This window comes from Chelon labrosus (assembly GCF_963514085.1).
Source record: "Chelon labrosus genome assembly, chromosome: 11".
NCBI classification, from domain to species: domain Eukaryota; kingdom Metazoa; phylum Chordata; class Actinopteri; order Mugiliformes; family Mugilidae; genus Chelon; species Chelon labrosus.
The window spans coordinates 13,949,673-13,968,522 of NC_140344.1; positions in this window are offsets into that span (position 1 = coordinate 13,949,673).

The window sequence follows — 18,850 nt, forward strand, 5'->3', positions numbered from 1 at the left end:
TGTTTTATCAGTGGTCAGTAAATTAGTCACTTGTGTTTTGGCCACTACTAAGCACAAATTTTAGGCTGGCATGTTGGTGAAAGCTTTACAGAGTAATGTTAACGTATACAAACTATGCACAATGGTATATTAGAAATAAATAAATAAAGAAAACCATCAGCATTTAATTATCTCTTACTGTTATAGCTTTTATTATCTATTATAGGGCCAATAAAATGTAAATACTCAAGTACAAGTACCTTAGATTTGTGTTTAAATACAAAACTTGAGTATATCAAGAATCAAGAATCCTTTTTTGTCCTCACATAATGACAATAAAGGATTCTTGATTCTTGATTCTTGATATACTCAAGTTTTGTATTTAAACACAAATCTAAGGTACTTGTATTTGAGTATTTACACTTAATACTTTGGCTTCACTGTTACTCACTACCCTTATCGGACAACGTTGTCAGTAGCTCCTTTATAGCAGATCAGGACTTTAAAAACACAACACAGTGTCTTACAGTAAATGTAAAGTCACACAGCACAACATATAATTAGGAAAATCAGATCTACCTCAGTCGGCCACATTTGTTAAATGCTACTAATTTACAGGACTGACTTGTGTTTTTTAATCTGCAATAAAAGATCTAGAAACCAAGAACTACAGCAGTATGTTACAACCTCTAAACCTTTCATAAAAGCCACTTCATTGTCGTGGTACCAAGTTTGCCTCATTATTAAAATATTAGATCATAAGCAGAATGTGAGCATCAGTCCTGTGAGTAATTCACATTGCTCACTCATCACAGAATATTGCCTGGACATATTTTCTGAAGGTGCGAGCAGATCTGAAGGGTGGAGGTTTGATCGAGCTCCTGAATTCACAAGGTGGTGAAGAGTGTGTGTAACACAGAAAGTGTGCTGTAAAGAAAGTAGATAACATAGCCCCACCTAGTGGCTTCATTCTGGTGCTTCAACACCTAATGTTCAGTGCCACGGAGCACAGACGAGTGTTGTGGAGGTTAGTGCAAATATATTGTGCTGTGTAGATAGTAAAGAATAAATAATGTTAAATAATATTCCTTTTTCTTGCATTAGGATCAGAGACATCATTCATGTTGATAAGCTTTGAAGAAACCTTCTTTTACTATAAGAATGTGTTTTATATCACTGGATTTAGGTCATTCCATTTCCCCATCATTGCCTTTTTGTATTTTTCCTTTTTTTTTCTTTTTTCTTCTCTAATCTAATCTATCATTTTCTTTTCTTTGAATTCTTTGCCCACACCCAAGTATGTTGATGACACGCTGCGATTATAATTTATTTGTGAATCCGTGCCGCTGACCCTTTGACTTATGTGCTGTTCCATAAACACAATTTACATGTTTATTGTGAACAATGGCCCATAACAGCATTACGTTGATTCAGGGGCTTTGCAAAATATCTCCTCGTCTTACATATGGAAAGAATGCAGCACTTGGCCATGATTCATTAACTTCACCTCCAGGCAAAATGGCTTTCAGTTTGGCCTGCACCTCAAAGCTCTTGGCCCTGTATTTATAAAGGCCATCTCACCGGATGACTTCATGACTTCATGGATGGATATCATAAGTAACATACACTGGATTATTCATTACATTATTATTATTTATTATGTTTGTCTTTATCCAATTCGAAAATGAAAGCAGACTTTATTTAGCAGACCTCTACACACAGATAAAGCTTTCATCTCTACAATTATCTGCACAAAGCTCGTGGAACTTGTCATTTTCCAAAAATCTGGTAAGTACACTCTGTCACTCACGGCACCACCAAAACTAATGATTGTGAAATTAGTTTCAGAGCAATCAGGAGCTCCCCTGCTAAGACTCACTGTATCCATATGCATGAAATTGCTTGCGTTAATACATGCTATGAATCGTGGGTAATGCAGTGAATAATTCTGACTGCATGCAATAACGCTATCTTCTATTAGACCGGGGACTGTTGTGAAGCTGGAGCCCTGTGGCAATATGCTTGTAAATGGCCATGTATGGATAATTAAGCATTACACTTGAACATTAAAACTTGCTTATTTCAGAGAGCTGCAGGCAGCGGAGGGCTCTTATTGGACTCATCACTATTTTTGGTGTTCCCCCATAATGTGTACTCATTAGTATTAGAACGCGAGCAGTTCTGAACTTTTTTGATCTCTCCCACTGTATCCTGAAAATGGGTTTTCATTAATGTGAGCGTGCTAAGAAATTTTCCAGTCGCACGCAAAGATATTGCTGTTGGCTGAAACTTTACTAAACGTACTCATTAATACCCAATAATGCATTAAAATATGTTACGATACAAAACACTTATATACAAATATATTTAAATATTAAGACGCAGATAACAGTGGCATATTATTTTGCACATTTTGTAGCAATTCACAACAAGATATTGAATGTCGTATCAACACAACGTGTGCATACGGCCTACATCCACCATATTTATCTTATTTTAACTGACAACGAGCTGGTGCAGGCCAAACCTCGAGGCAGGTTAATTCAGAGCTGCACAACCATCAAGTTCAAGACCTGCATCAAGACCTGCTGTTACTGATGCATCAGTAACAGCAGGCCAAGCTTCAGAGGGTGTAAATCAGCAGATTCCTAGGATTGAATGTTCACAGAAGAGACCGCTACTGTCTCTTAGCTGTTTTGTATGGGTAAACCTCATTTGAATCATTAGCCTCCTTTGCTGGAGCCATCAGCATTATACACTTGGTTAACAGTGTTAAGACCTGACAGTGACATTACCTGCAGGCCTGGACCAGAGAGGACACGGCTGACGTTAGCGTCACCACAGATATGACGGTGTGTTTGTGTTGAAAGCTGCAGCCGAGCCAGCGCGTAACCTTTGTCTTTACCGTTTGTGCTGGATGTGTGTCTAGACTGTCACTGGGTGCACACTGGGAGCCACAGACGTGGAGGATAAAGAGAGAATAAATGCGAAACTGCCTTAATTGCGTGCCACATAAAATAGCGTCTCTAAAACACACACACAACCAAATCACCTCTGATGTTTTAATTTAGTGGTTGAAGTGAGGAATTTCATGATGAGGCTGCCTGAAACCCTGAAACACTTAACTTAAAATAACACTTCCTGTTTGACGTGCACATCTTTACCAAGTTTGAAATTAGATATTGTAAAGCCGCTGTGTATATTTGACATGGTTTGAAGTTAAACAAGAAGATGATACATAGATTGTTTTGTGGGACTCTTCAAAGACCCTTAAAAAAAAGCCAGTATTATTCTTCACATTGAGTTTTAACATTTCTTCACTCTCCAGTCATAACAAAGATACTTTTAGCTCTTTCATTAAAATAAATTTTTGAAAACAGGGACCGATCGTAACCAAGAAAGCATCTAAATGATCTGACAAAACACACTAAATAAGTCGTATCATCGTCATCTTCAATGACTGGAATTTGCTCCACATCACATCAGCTACTAAAGACAATAACAGGCCACACCAGACAATAGTCACAAATCTCCCAAAGACAAGTGTTTCCAGAAAGATCACGTGGCTTTACTCCCGTCAGTGTTTTAGAAAGAGACGGATGTGATTTTGTTTGTATTGTTGCTCTGTATTGTTTCCATCGCGGCCCAGCTCCATCCTGTCGGCGTCCTTGAGAAAGACCCTGAAGTGAGTGCTATTTGTGTCGCCAGGAAATGGAGTGTGTTGCATTGTGTGTCTGTTTCTTTTTTTCCCCGGCTCTCCGTGACAATTTATTTCACAGGCCGTGACGACAACTTGATTAATGTCAGTTAATTTTAGATTTCCATTCCAAGCCCGTTCCCGTTTGAAGGCATCAAAACCATTTCAGCATCACCTTGATTTCCACACCGGCTGTATTTTCCTTAACTTCGCTACATCTTATGTGTAGATGGAGCAGCTGAATGGTCTTGAAACACGTCTGTGGGGTTTTCTCTTCTTGCAGGTGCCACCTATCACTCATTAAAACTGCAATCTTATTATCTCTGTAATGGGAAAGCAGTTTAATGTGACTTAGAAGATGATTTAATGTGGCTCAAGGAAAAGAAAGCAATCAGGCTCATTGCAGTCTTCAGCAATAGTCTGCATTTATCAATCCTGGATTATTATTATGCCTCTGGTTGACACATACGTTCAGCAGTTTAGCGCAGAGAGACGCAAAATAGATCTCAAATAATTAGTTTTAGAGCTGGTAGCCTCAAAGAAATGACATGTTAGATACGGTCATACTGCTGGTAAACAGATACAGAAATATAATAGGGTCCAAAAACAAAGGAAGCTTCTCAAAACACAAACACTGTGTAAAACATCTCTATTAAATTATAAAAAAAACTACTGTTGCATGACAAATTAACGCACGGATAGCACGATAAGTGTAGACAAAACTGGAGGGAGTGTGAAAAGTGGAGGAGGAGGCTGCAGCAGCAGCAGGGGAGAGACGTGTGCACCAGGATTACTTTACTTCATTAAATACACAACATAGCTGCGATGCCTGTGCTCTTTCAAATCCATATGTAAACCATTTCCTCCCACCTCCTCCCACCCTCCTCCTCCTCCTCTCCCCCTCTTAAAACCTCCGGCTCATTAGTGCTGCCTTTATGACATGGCTTTACCTAAATGCCGTGGATTTTTCCATTCTCTTTCTAGGCCCATTCTCAGGCTCGGTAGCTGGAGGAGAGGCCGGGGAGATATTTTCTTGTTTCAGCAACATTCCTCTGCATAGATTGCTTGTTAATAAGCAGAAAGGACTTTGTTCTTTCTTTTTTTTCTCTCTCTCTGTATAATGCGCTTACATTAACCAGGGAATGTGCACCACACAGAATGAAAGAATAAAATCCAAATGCACTGTTACATGTTAAATGTGCAGCGACTTGAAAGATTAATAGAAGAGACGGCTCATTTCAAGTCATTATTTTTTTCTCAAATACTAAAGTGAACTACAATTTAACAATTTCTGACACTTTGTTTTTCTTGTAATTCTCCTAAATGCAAACATTGCGCATTTTACACCAGTTATCTGTATTTATCCAACAGTTAAAGTAACAAGTCAATTTGCAGATTGAGATTTTTATATTTCAGATACAGATTTAACTATAGATAGAAATTTAACACTGGACTAAACTACTACAGTACATTAAATAGTTAGAACTAGTTAAAATGCTGACATCCCACTAATGTAATCTGTAATAATATATCAGTTAAATTAGCTGTTTGGCTTTTAATTTGATACTTACTAAGTAGATTTTGCTCTATGTGTATTTTTACATGTGTATTTTTTTCCTTCCACGGCTTTAACTTGATGTATTAGTACTTTCACTTCAGTAAGGAGTACTCCTTCCACGACTGTCCATTTAGGGCTGTGCACCGCCTCACAAACATGTAAACAGAGCTTTGTTCATTTAAATGCTTTAGTTTTGAAAATGGTTCAGTCTGAAAGAGCAAATGAAAATCTCCATGTATGTTTCTGCCCATTATGACATTACTGTCAGAGTCCACAAGGTGGCAATGTAACATTTATTTGAGCGCTTCTCAAAAACCAGGGAATTCAAAGTGAATCTTTCTTCTGTGTGTGCCTTCACCGCTGTCACTTATCAACACTGATATGATGAGAAATAATCAGCCTTCACAATTTACAATGACATCTCAATCATGCTGCTTTTTTAAACATTTATTTATTTCTATGCTGAGGAGCCACCAGATTTTTGATCCAGACTCCCCACATGTCATGAGCCTGGTGTAACTTGCAGCCAGACTCATATAGGATTAAGTCAAACAGAGACAGAAGACAAGAGAATCACGGGCGAAAGGCTGGAGAGGCAGTGGCTGAACGTTGTGCCGAGAGGAGGCTGAGCGATCCAGCTTTCCAACTGGCTCCTGTATTTAACAGGGAGTGCTTTAGGGTGAGAAGTTTTTTCCTGTTTATCCATTCGGTGGAAAATAATATCCTGTAAAAGGCCAATAAGTTTCTGTCTTTGAACTCGCTGAGAGTTTTTCTTCCCCACTGGCTCATGCTCTTTGGGAGAAATGAGAGTGCAGCAGCTTGACGAAGGACTTCCCATCAGCCGCCTCCAAACCTCCACACATGTTTCTGATAGACCTCCACAAGCCCCAGTAATCCGAGGGCAGCTCATTCAGAGAAAGAGGGAGTGATAAAAAACAGGGGTGGGTGAGAAGGAAGAGAAGGAGATATAGGAGGGAAGGATGGGCTCGAAAGCAGAGTGGGAGCAGGCCAAAGGGGAGGGAGGATAAAAGGAAACATTTGAGTATGTAGCGGTTATTTGGCTTCTCTGGGGACGGCACTGTAGGCTTCTCAATTTAAAAATGGCAGGGTTGTTTGTTCCTCTTTGCCAAATCCTTTGTGTCAAGATCATATGTTGTATCGAGAAAAGACATTATTAGACTCACGTATTGTTTTACACAGTATCCCAGGCTATTTCTGCTTTGACGGATTGAGGGAAAATGAAGGGTTTGGGATGGAATAAACGGTCCAGAATGGGATGAAAAATGTTTCTTTGACAAGTCCAGGCAACGATTATTTGCTCTGTATTTTAACTCTCTAAAAAGGACTAACAGTAACCGTTGAAGCTGTCAGAATCAGAGGACTTGCAATATTTGCATGTCTGCAGCCTCTTGGAAAGAGGAACCGCACACACACACACACACACACACACACACACACACACACACTGCAGGTCTTGCCGCTGTCTTAAACACAATGCAATCCTTCACACTTAATTTCCCCCCGTCCCTCATAAATCAACCTGAAACCTGTGCGGACAGACAAGCGAGCGTAAACACCTGTTGTGGTGCGTGTTTCTATTTTAACATGAGGTGAGTGAGTGTCAGCGTGTAGCATAGGGGTGGTAATGGAGGGGAAAGGGGGTGGGTGGATGGGTGGGGGGGGGGGGGGGTTCGTTCTGAGGTGCTTCGAGCAGAAAGGAGCGGGGATGGACTGTGAAATCAAAAACAGCAGGCAACAAAGAAGCCTCAGCTGGAATAACTCACTCACAAAAAAAAGTTACTCTCCTGTGCGCAGGCACGACTGCCTCATCCCCAAACACTAGAGACCAGAGCCGTCCGTGCAACAGGCCTCCTCTCGTCTCCGTCCTGCCACAAAGGAGGGTACGACTGTCATAAAACACAGCTGCAACAAACTTGCTTTTGTTACTCAGGATGACAAAAAGTGGGGCTGTGGTACTTGAGTTCCAAAATGCACATATCCATATATTTCTGAGTTTCCATAAAGGAGCCAATCCATACCAACTCATGATGTGCAGCAAAACACCCATGACTTTAGTTTTTTGTAAATTGTAAATAAAGTTTGTTCATTTCAGTGGAGATCTTAATTATATTATATCTGCAATAGAAACAGTAGATGTACATTTAGGATTGTTAGAGAAAAGAAAGGAGGGCACCGGGGAAACCTGCGTTTAATGCAGCCCAAATAAAGACAATTCTGTAAATGCGTCTTTTTCTTTTTTTTGCATCAATATTCAGGTCTTTTACTTAAGTATCAGCAATATAAACTGTCAAAAACTACTTATTTTATACAAGTGACCCATCTATATGTTTTTCTATCACACAACTGGATCCTCAGCACTGATGCATTGCTGTGTAAGAAGCGTCCTGTCACATTTTACAAACCGATCAATTATTTTGCATGAAAATGAAAAAGAATTTGCAAAGTAACAGGTATCCACAGCTGACTGTAGTAACTACTGAATGTTCTCAGTGTGTAATATTACAGTACTTAGTAGTATTTATATATACACACGAGTAATAATGTATAGTAATGCTCTAATTAAAGTGTTATGGCATGTAAAGTATGCCGATGTTGGCAGAGTGAGTAGGTCAACCGGCGGCCTCTCCTCCGAAGGAGAGTGAGGTCATTGACTGCAGGACGGAGTGACACTGCAAACACAGACGCAGACAACACAAACAAGAGGCCGACGCTGTTGGCCAAGGTAGGGGGGGAAAAAGTAAGTTATCCTGAGTGTGTTCAGATGGTCTCTGTGTTTCGGGGATGGAGGAGTGCGTGTGCACATGGCTGTGTTTAGGGCCTAGAGGCTTGTTTAGCTGACCTCAGTGAAAGCAAACCTCATGACAGAAGGTCTGGCATTGTCTGTGTGCCCGGGCTGCACTGGAGCCAGACGGTCTGCCGGCCGCCAGCTTTGCTTGCTTATAACGGCTGAGAACATCCGATCCCCTTGGGGAGGACAGGAGGGGAGGGGTGGGGAGGAGGAGGAGGAGGGGGGGTCTACTGCACCACTCGCCACTTTCCTCTCTGTCTTTATCTCTGCTCTTTAGACAAGGAACAAGCATTAGCCAGGTCATCAGCTAGTATGTTTATTATGTATGTGCACGAGTGTGTGTATGTGTGTCTGTGTGTGTGTGAGAGAGAGAGAGAGAGAGAGAGAGAGGAGGAAACAACAAGGAATAGAGCAAAAGAACGGAAAGTTTGGATACAAGCACGTAAAGCACGAATGGAAAATATTGTCTGTGAGAACAGACGGCGAAGAACGACTGAGGGAGAAGAGTCTGATTTGGCCAATCACAGCAAAACATTCCAACGCAGGTAATCGCAGAGAGAGTCGGTGTCAAAGTATTTCATTGATGAGCATTCCTCCTTTTATCCCGTCCAATTCATTTCCATTAATTCATCTATCACGCAAAGAGAAGGCCCAAGCTTTGTGCTCTGACAGAAACAAATGGGCTCTAATCACCTCCAGACGCCCATGTTCAACCATGACAGAACACTTCCACTCCTCCTGAGCTGTGTATTTGCAAGTGCCCGTCCAGCAAACCCTTCACGGGACTCCCCACGTGGGCCTCTGAGGAGCTCTGGCCGTTCTCGACAAAACCCGTGAAAGAAATATGGAACATTTCAGTGTTGATATATTGCATAACTGGTTGGGTGGAGTATTTTCCCCCCTGAAGTGTCTCAAAATAGTAAGATTTCATTCTCCATGCGTAGCGTAAGGTGGAAAGCAAACAAGCTGGAGGGAGGGTAGACAAACGTTACCTCTGCTGCTTCAACTTTGTGTTCACAAGTCAGTGTGGGAACAGGCAGCCATCTCCATGACTGCATGGAAAAAGGGAAAACCGAGGCAAGAGGAGGACAAACTCTCCCAGAGCACAGATTCATGTGGCGGTGAGACGGAAAGGGGAAAAATAACGAGGAAGGAGATGCACAAAACAGAAAGGCTCTGGCTCGGTGCAGCAGTCACGATATTACAACTGTAAAAAAAAAAAAGCCCAACGACGAAGAACGGCTACAAAAAAAAACAAAAAAACAAAGACAATTCCAGATTTGTTTATACAAGAACATAAAAAGGAACAAACGAAAAGCTGCAGTGAGGAATGTTTTGATTAACAACCGCAGATTGGTTCAAGGTGTGTTGAGTTTCTTTAAAGCCGCACTAATCAGTATTTTATACCGACAAAATAGCTTTGTGACAAATGAGCACGATTGGTCGCAATGAAGAGACCACCAGGTTCCCTCCTACTCTCGATTAAAAAGGCTCCGATAATCCAGCTCATCACGAAACGCAGCTGACAAACAGCGTTGTCAAGTAGCTGATGAGCACAGTGGAGCGTTTAGCTCTCATGGAGTTGGTAGTGACCAAAAACAGAGCTTAAAGAGGGTAAATGTTTAACCCACTGACGGTAAATAAAGTGAATAAACACCATCTCTCATTAGATTCCTGAAGAGGGGAACTGAAGCTCAACATGGTTGACACCCATTGACGCCATCTTGGCAATGCCTCACTGAGCTCCTGGCTACTTGAAAAATGGGAAAAGAGGTGGAGCATTAGTGGAGCTGAAGCAAATAAGCCACTTCCATATGTATGAATAGCTTTAAGCCTTGATGTTATTCCAAATAGTGAGTGCACAGTAATGATAAATGGGTATTTCTGCTGTAAAGCTGAAAATATTAACATGGAGTGATGATCCTCTGTCATCCAGGAGAAAAACACAAGCAGAAACAAAGGACGCTGGACTTGCTGAGTTTTCTTGAAGACGTTTTACCACTCGACTCGGAGTAGCTTCTTCAGTTAAAAACCAACGACAGATGTTCCAAATAAAACCTAAACTCACCACCAGTCGTTTCTAACTGGAGACACTTGGGTGAGCAGTGAAACATCTTCAAGAAAAGTTGAGCACTTCATTACTCAGCCTCAGAAGTGTCCCTTTCCATTCATCAAATGGCCAGAAACCCAGATCTAAATAAGCATTCATTTTGCTGCGTACCTGTTGGAGTATAAACATCTAATCTGGTCACTAGCAGCGAAACTGGCCGAGCTTTCTCGTGAACGGGTCAGCACGGGTCAAGCAAACTGGTTTATCGTCACTGCAGGGTAAAATTCTGGCTAACAAGTTTGCAAAACCTCGATAAACATGATAATATTACAGTGTTGTGTTCACTGCCCGCAGGCATCACCGATACATATACAGCACCTGCCCCCTCACACAGTGCTGCCAAACGGGAAATTCGTGAGGTAAATAGATATAGCGTGAAGACATTTCCGTGCACCAAAGCTATCTAATCTGATCATCTTATTGAAGGGAACGACGGTGTTTACAGTGAAGGCAGAGATGTATGGAGGAACCGAAACTATCTCTTATTAATAAATAAATAACTGTATAGATTTTGATAAATGGTAAAAGGTTGACCTACAAAGGTTAAAATACAGTTTGAAATGAATAAAATAGATAAGATAGACAACTTATTGTGAAATATATAACGTAAATAAATATAGAAGCGAAATAAAATCAATTTATGCCACTTATCTTATAAATTAATTAATGCCTACACTTATTTTTAATATTTTTCCTGCTGTGTTTAATGCCATATACGTCCATATACGGAGTCCTTTATTTACTTTTGATTATGGTAGTAAATAAGTAATACCGGACCTCCCATGTTGACTTTGTTTCTGTTTGACAAGCTCTTAATCGGCAACTTAATGTTTTCATATGTTAAATCCTTAATAGCCTACAGTTCATTTATCTACACTGGGAACAGTGAGCCGTCATCTGCTGCCCAGACCCCTCCGTGTGTGTCCGGTAGCCGGCTCCTCACTGCACACTTACAACATGAACAAGGCCCAAACAACGCCGCACATCTGGGGCCTGAGCTGGCCCCCAGCCACGGGCTCTTGTGTACATTACAGCTCACTGTACATTTTCATACCAGCAGCCTGACACACAACTCACAGGGACATTCTTTGTGGACAGAGGTCAAAGAAAGTTTAGGCCTAGCAATGTTTGGAACATCTTGCGCACATGCTGGTTCGTTTGAAGGTGCGTTTTTAGCCAGAACTGCTCTGATATCCAGCACATCTCGGTTGTTCAACATGAACCCATCCGTCACAGAAACTGTAACATGGCACGTTTGCCACGTCAATGATCAAACAGGGAAACTTGAAAAAAAAAAAAATTGCACAAATGCAGCTTGGACTGTTAAACCTCCAGATCAAATGATCAGCTGTGACTTCATCTCACCCTTTTACAACTGTGGGAACCAACTGCATATCAAGTCTCCGATCAGCATGAAGATCTTTGTCAAGCGGTACGTCAAAGCTGAGATCGTAAACAGGAGCATAAAAAGTGCTGTGGTATGTCACGAGAGCTGAGGGTGTTTCTTTTTTCTTTTTTCTTTTTTCTTGTTTTTTTAGAGCACATGATTCGTTGGAAAATGATTTAGAGTTTATTCTGAACATTTATGATGGTGGTGGATGTGTTTTTACCACATATAACCTTATACCGGGAATAACACTGGAAAGATTGTATATCTTGATTTACTGGACTATTTTATGTGGAAATAAGAAATGCAACAATATAAAAAAATACACCGTTCAGGCATAACATTATGACCACCTTCCTAATATTGTGTAGGTCTCCCTTGTGCCTCCAAAACAGTTGTGACTCATCAGAGAATGGACATGGGTCTTCTGAGGGTGTCCTGTGGAGTGTTGTTAGTGGGGACCTTTGGGTCCTATGGGTTGAGGGGAGGGGCCTCTGTGGATCATCCCACAGATACTTGATTAGTTCGGGATCTAGGGAATTCGGAGGCCAGGTCAACACCTTGTGCTGTTTTTCATGTTTCATGTTTGAGTTGTTCCTAAACTGTTTTTGTGTGTGTATATCTGTGTCAGGCTGTATCCTGCTGGGGATCCATCAAGGAGTGTCATTGCTATGGGGTGGGGGTGCCTGGTCTGGTCTAGGTGGGTGGTATATGTCTAAGTAACACCCACACGAATGCCAGGTCCAAAAGCCAGTCAGTGGTAATGTACAAATGTAGAAATACTCACTATGCTGAATGGCCTTCTGGCCTCTGATGGTACGTCATTCTTACTCGTCACTGCTGGTTTTATGCTGCACAGGCGTTCATTGTTCCCTGAGGATGAACCTGCATGGCAGAGCAGAAGCAGACCATGTATTTAAAACCATATTTCATCATATGCACACAAGGTATAAAAACACTTCCAAGAGTGCAGCCATTTATACATCATACAAGTCTCAGCGTAGCCACATGAAAACATCTGAGTGCGAGGCTTTTAATCTATCTATAGTAATGCATCATGTGCTATGGGATGAATGCATGCTTTGTTTGCTGAATCGGAATAACTGGTTAAATGAATGTAACGCAGTAGAATAGTAATTTCTGTCTGAAATGTTGCGAACCAGGAGCATAAATTGGAAAATAATCTACTCGAGTAAAGGTGCTTAGTAACTTTCTATCACTGCTTGTTTAACTGAAGTCAAGACGTAGTGTAAATACCAGGCAAACTGTAAGTGTATTATATTTTCCCTGGCTGCCGTTGTGATTCTGTTTTCTGGCAAAGTCTTAACCGTCCTCTCCTTCTCCCACAGACAGAGACAGAGCGTCCCTGTTGTATGTGATGATATTAAATATATGGGGAATTTGAAAAATGAATAGTGTTTTCATATCTACAGTACGTCTGCTCCTTAATAAGCTGAAATTAAGTTATTCAGTTTCATGCCCGCTGCCAGACACCTAAATAATCTCTTTTGTACGCTGCAGAGGAGCCAAATCTGTCCCAGCCCCTTTTTTCCCTCTCTTCATCTCCTTTTCTAACCGAACAAGGGTTGACAAGTTCTTGTCGTTCCTGGCCGGTCGGAGGGAGCCCCAACAAAAGGGGCCTTGTTTGAGACTTACCCCTGTCAGACTGCGCACTTTGATATTAAAAACTCTGTTGAGGGAGGGGAGGGGTTGCAGGAGGGATGGAGGAGGAGGAGGGGAGCGGCGAGGGGAAGATGAAAAGGATGAAAACAAACTCCTACTGTCTCATAAGCCCGTGTCTGTAGGTGTAACCTCATAATGGACTCACAAATATTTGTCCAGTCAAAACAAAATAAAACGGCTCTTTGACTCCTCGTGCAGTTAGTCTGATCAGAGCTCTACCAGCAGCGTGTCCCTAGCTTGTCCTGCTGTAACAACCACCTGCCTATTCTCTTGTGTTCTCGCACAGTGATCACATTGACACAGGGGGCCTCTCTTTAGATGTGAACAGGCCTCTCAGGCTGGACCGGAGCCATCGCCAGAGGGAAGAAATCCCCTGATACTGCACCTCACCGACTGAGGCCGTGCCAGAGACCTGAAATACTAGCAGATGCCTGCTTGTGCCCAAAAACGTGCGCGTGCCAGCAAAAATAAACCAACCCCGAGGACCAAATTTACCTTGCCCTCGGTTTAAACCTGCAGCCGGGAGAGAGAGCTTGGCATGAGAGCGCAGGAGTGTAGCTTGGATTCCTGGAGAAGAACTGAACTTTCACACCAGAGCGCCATGGGACATAAAACACATTATAAAAAAATACGAATGTCATTACATCCATCTCAAACACATAAATCAGCCTGATTCAGGCCTCCTCCATTCGTGAATGAGAAGCAGCAACACAGATAAGTCTGTACTCTTTGCGAGCACCAGTGACAAGCTGCGGCATGTCGGCCATTCAGGAAGAATGCAGGAGCAAGTGTAATGAGGATTTTCTTTTTCTTTCTGCTTGCAAGGCGCCTGCTATTATCATGATTTTGAGGAGCCCTGAGGGCAGTTATTACAGCATTTATATTAATCCCCTGGATTGCTTCATTTTGTTCATACAGGCCAAAGCTAAAGAAAAAAAAAATAGACGCAAGCAATTAGAGGAATGCCAGCGGAGACTGGAGATGGGCTCAGTGATGGCACAGAGAGTGCATTGATCTGAGTGCTGCTTTATATTAAGCATTGTTATCCTCCTAACGACAGTTCCTGGCTGTCTGATGCACGAGGCCCCGCTGTACTGAAGCTGACCTGGCTTCTGTAGCTGGGGGCTCATTCCGATTAGCGATAGCTTGCCATGTTAATGGCTGTAAGAACATCGTCAGGGCCTCTGGGCTCTGACAAGCTGCCGCCATTCGTACCTGCTGCCACCGGGGATGGGATGGGCGTTGCCATAAATCAGCAGAGGAATCTGTGAGAACTGCACCACCGTGCACATCAACAGGCTGACAGGAGCAGCACAGATAACAAAGTGGCTGCGTCGGGCTTGCCTGCCCCTCCGTGCTTCACCTTAACAGGTAGAGAGGTGACGGTGTAGAGCGAAGAAAACGAACGTGTTACACACTGAGGTGTTTCATCTATATGATGAACGGCAGAAGAAGGAGCATTAATATCCACGTAGGGGAAGTAGCACTGACAGAAGAGAAAGTTGTTTGCAAGGAGGCCAAACTAGAACTGCTAAACGCTTCTCCACCTTTATTTTCTACCTTTTCCCTATAGACAGTGTGTGAATGCAGTGCCTGGAAAGCAAATGAGTAAATTCACTCAACTGTAGTACAACGCAAGTATGTGTTATTTGTATTTTACCTGTTTTGTGTTGTTTCTACTTTGCAACATTTTAGACATAAATATCACACTTTTTACTACATTTCTGACAGCTTTAATTATATCAGATTTTCCATTATAAATAAAATAAAACCAAATTAGTTTTTGCGTCGTTGCAGCTCGCAATAGTCCCCTCCTGACCTCATAAGATTAACCTAGCGACAATTTGTGGGGGCCCTTTGGTTGGAAATAATTTGCTTTACACTAACTAACTAGCTATACGTGCAGCCAGCTCAACCAGTTACAACAGTTTGTGAAATGTGCGTCAAAATTAACAACACAGTCGAGTACTACCACTGACAGGAGCCATGTTTTTGTAGCAGTTTTACTTTGGATGCTTCAGTGCTGTGACTTATAAGAAGTGCTGTAAGTAAGAATGCAGGTTTTCTTCCAGCACTGAGCGAATGTCTCAGCTTTTCTAAATCTTCCCTGTCTCTCTCCTGTCGGCTCCTCTCCCGCTCTCCACCCTCTCCCCTCTCTCTTACAGCGAGGTGCTGACAGAAGTTAGCATTCACAATCTTTCTGTTAAGGCTTTAACAGGAGCCAGATGAAAGACAGCAGCAGATTAAGATGTTAAACAGCCCCATATGGGATGGCACGGGACGAGTGAAGCAGTTGGGGCTGGAGTGCAGTGGAAATGGAGACAAACAAAAGCCCAGGAATGTCAGATGGAGATCATGTTGCACAGCCCTCGAGGAATAAGACATGTTATTAACACTGGCTAGTCTCGTTGGCTGGGAAGCCCTCAGGGGACGCTTATGTTCTCAAGGGACCCCACAAAAAAAAAAAAAAAACAGCGCCTGGGGACCCGACACACGTCCTCTGGAGCACGGTCGGCCTTTTGGTGGAAGTTCAACGCAACCTAATTTGAAAATTTGATGTCAAAGTTGAACTTCATAAAAAAAAAAAAAACTGTTTATTGCAACTATGAAATAATTGATGGATCACTGCTGAGAGGTATTGTGTTGCTGATCCATAGTATTGAGCAGATGAGCCAACAATTCCTGGCCAGAAGCCGGCTTGTCTGCTGCAGCTGTACTGGCAAAGAGGTGGGTATTGAATGTAAAGTTAGCCTGGACGGGGTTGCCAAGCCTGACATAAATTTAAAGGAGCACGGTCATAATGAATACTGCTTTTAACATCCAAGGCGATGTCATAGCCCATAAAAGTTTTACACAGGGAGGTAAGTTTTAGCGCGCTATAGGAGTTTTTTTTTTAAGTGTCCGTTCAGCTAAAAGCATTAGGATGCAGAAACCGTCCGTGCAGCTCAAGTTAACTCTGAAATTTCCCTCGTAAGCTATATTTGCAACTTAGAAGGCACAATTTGAATCTAATTAGTGATTTAATTCCCCCTCATGTTACTCACACAGGCTCAGTTCAAAGACAGTGAAATAAACACTATTGTTAAAATAATGAAAACCATTGTGTGCGGCTGGACTGGCGCTCACATCCGTCCGCTCATGAAAATCACAACGAAACGACTGAACAATTACAAAGACAAGTCAGTTTTGTTTAGCGAGGCTTTTACGCTGAAATAAAACGCTGCAGCACAGCAGCCCAGAGCCCAGTAGGCTCCACGAGCAGTTAAAAGCTGCGGTGGTTTCTCCTCTCTGGATTCCTCAGTGTTAAAAGTGCACCAGCTCTGCTGAAATGAGACAAGAAGGAGCCGACTTTCTCTCTCTCACTCTCTCTCTCTCTCAGTCTCAGTCTCTTTCTTTTGGACTCCCACCCACCCTCTGTGCTGATTGTGAATGGCGTGCGTGGCGTAATGAGTGCTTGGTTTTATCTAGTGTGCCAACTCCTCTCTACATGTGTGTTCTTTTTCCCCTTTTATCACACATGACAGAAGATAGTTCACGACTTTGTTTGCTTTCTTGCCTCTCTGTCTGTTGGATGATGTGTCACGGACTGTAACGTGTTCATTTTGGCACATTAGGCTGAATAATACATGCACCATCAAGCACATGTGTACACAAATGCACACACACACACACACACACAGGGATGCATTCCTGGCCCCTTGCTGGGACTCATACACTCAGCAGGTATGTCAGCGTGGAGACAGGCGGTGGTGTGTGCCCCAGGAATGCGAAACCTGACCTCCGAGCTGGAATTTGAGCCTCCTCACTCATCTTCACTCCTCTCAGAGATACGCTCTAAGAGCCGGCCCAACGCTGCCCAGCAGAGTCTCCCTCGCCCTGGCGGCTACACAAAGTCAAACTACTGAAAGGGTTAGTTTAAGCTGTGGCGAAAAAATGAAATAAAAATGTCCCAACACCTTGGAAACAAATGAGCTTCAAGATGAAGTCTTGTCTCCGGTTCAAGGTTTCTATTTTGCAAAGCAACCAGGAAGTTATTACTCAAGATGAATAAGTGACTTTGTTAAGTGTCGGCTTTTGTACAAGACTTTGTGAATGAATGTGTCTCAGATGTGCTATCATTGCTGTTTCCACTCTTCATGCTAAGCTAATCTGACTGGCTTCAAAACTTTATGCTACTGCTGCCTTCAAGTTAATCAGTGTTCATCATTTTCACAAGAAAAGTCCTCATGAACATCTCCTCTTGTGGCGTTCACGTCTTTGTGAGCTGAAACTTTCGACAACGTCCGAATTCAGTGGTGACGTGTTAGCTCAAAATGGTGGATGAGGATGCTAAGTTAATGTACTATAATCTAACCATATAAAGTTTATCAGATGTCTGGGGAAAATGTTTATATTCTCAACAGGCATCGTACTTCCATTATGCTTTTACATTTCCTACATTTAGCTACCTGGTCGTTAGCTTGCTAAACTGTTAGCTTCTCTTAGCTCCTCACTGTTAACTGTTAGCTTCTATACAGCAACAGTTGCCTAGCGGCGACTTGCGGCTGATGTTAGCAGTTGAACGCCAAGCATTTACTGTATATGACTTCCTGTGCTGTAACCACAAGCTCACGAGTTCCATTTGAAGGCAGCGTACCATAAATATTTCCTTAAGCAGTTCTGCATGATAAGCTGGAATGAAGCCGCTCTGAGAAAGTCGCAGTAGGTAAACAGAATGTGAGTGGGAGTCGCTAATGTGCAGTCTACATGAGATGGGGCTCCTCTGCAGGAAACATAACAAAACAGAATCAGCGACGTGGACATCTCGGCTCCTGAGGAGAGGATGAAGAAAGCCCACATGGCCGAGCCTAACCGCCTCGGCAGCTCCAGCCACCCAATCAGCCCCAGTCCACACAACCACCAGCACTGCAGGCCAAACCTCAGACTGGAAGCTTGGAAGGTAAAGCAGTGTGACTGCATTTCCTGAGTCCACCCCATTTAAACTCACAATATGGAACATATTAGGAGGCCTGCGGAGAAAAAAAGGGGGGGCTGCGTTCCTAGATCTTCTCTTTTACAGCCCTTTGGAAAAGAGAGAAAACCTCAGTCAGACTTCTAAAAGGACAAACCGGGCCTGTGGAAAAAAGTTGTTGAGCCCACGGTGAGATCAATGAGCATGACATGCTTTAATATATAGGATTACTTCTCCAAACATGTGAGACTCCGTGTTAAGTGAACGCATTTTGCATTACTTAGCACAAAGTGTAAAGTGATTCCTGATTGGTTCTCTCAAAGAGTCACATTTCCAAAAAAAAAAAAAAAAACCCACAGGCAGGCACCACCACAACCATGCAGGCATAATAAAAATATGTATCTCAGCACCGCTGTAGCAAACTGCACTCATGTACTGTTGCCTCATAGTTTAGGCAGAGGGGTCTGGAGGGATTTGATTATAGCCCACAGAGCAACTCTATTAAAGCCCTGTATAGCCTGAATGTGAGAGATTTCTGAGACTGTGTCGCGCAGAAGACAGCAAACACTTTCCCAACAATGAAACTCTTCATGAGGACAGAGGAAGACTCTCAAAGAAAACTGAAATATTAACAAATCGAATTCTAGCGGTTTCTGCAGAGAAGGAGACTTTGTCC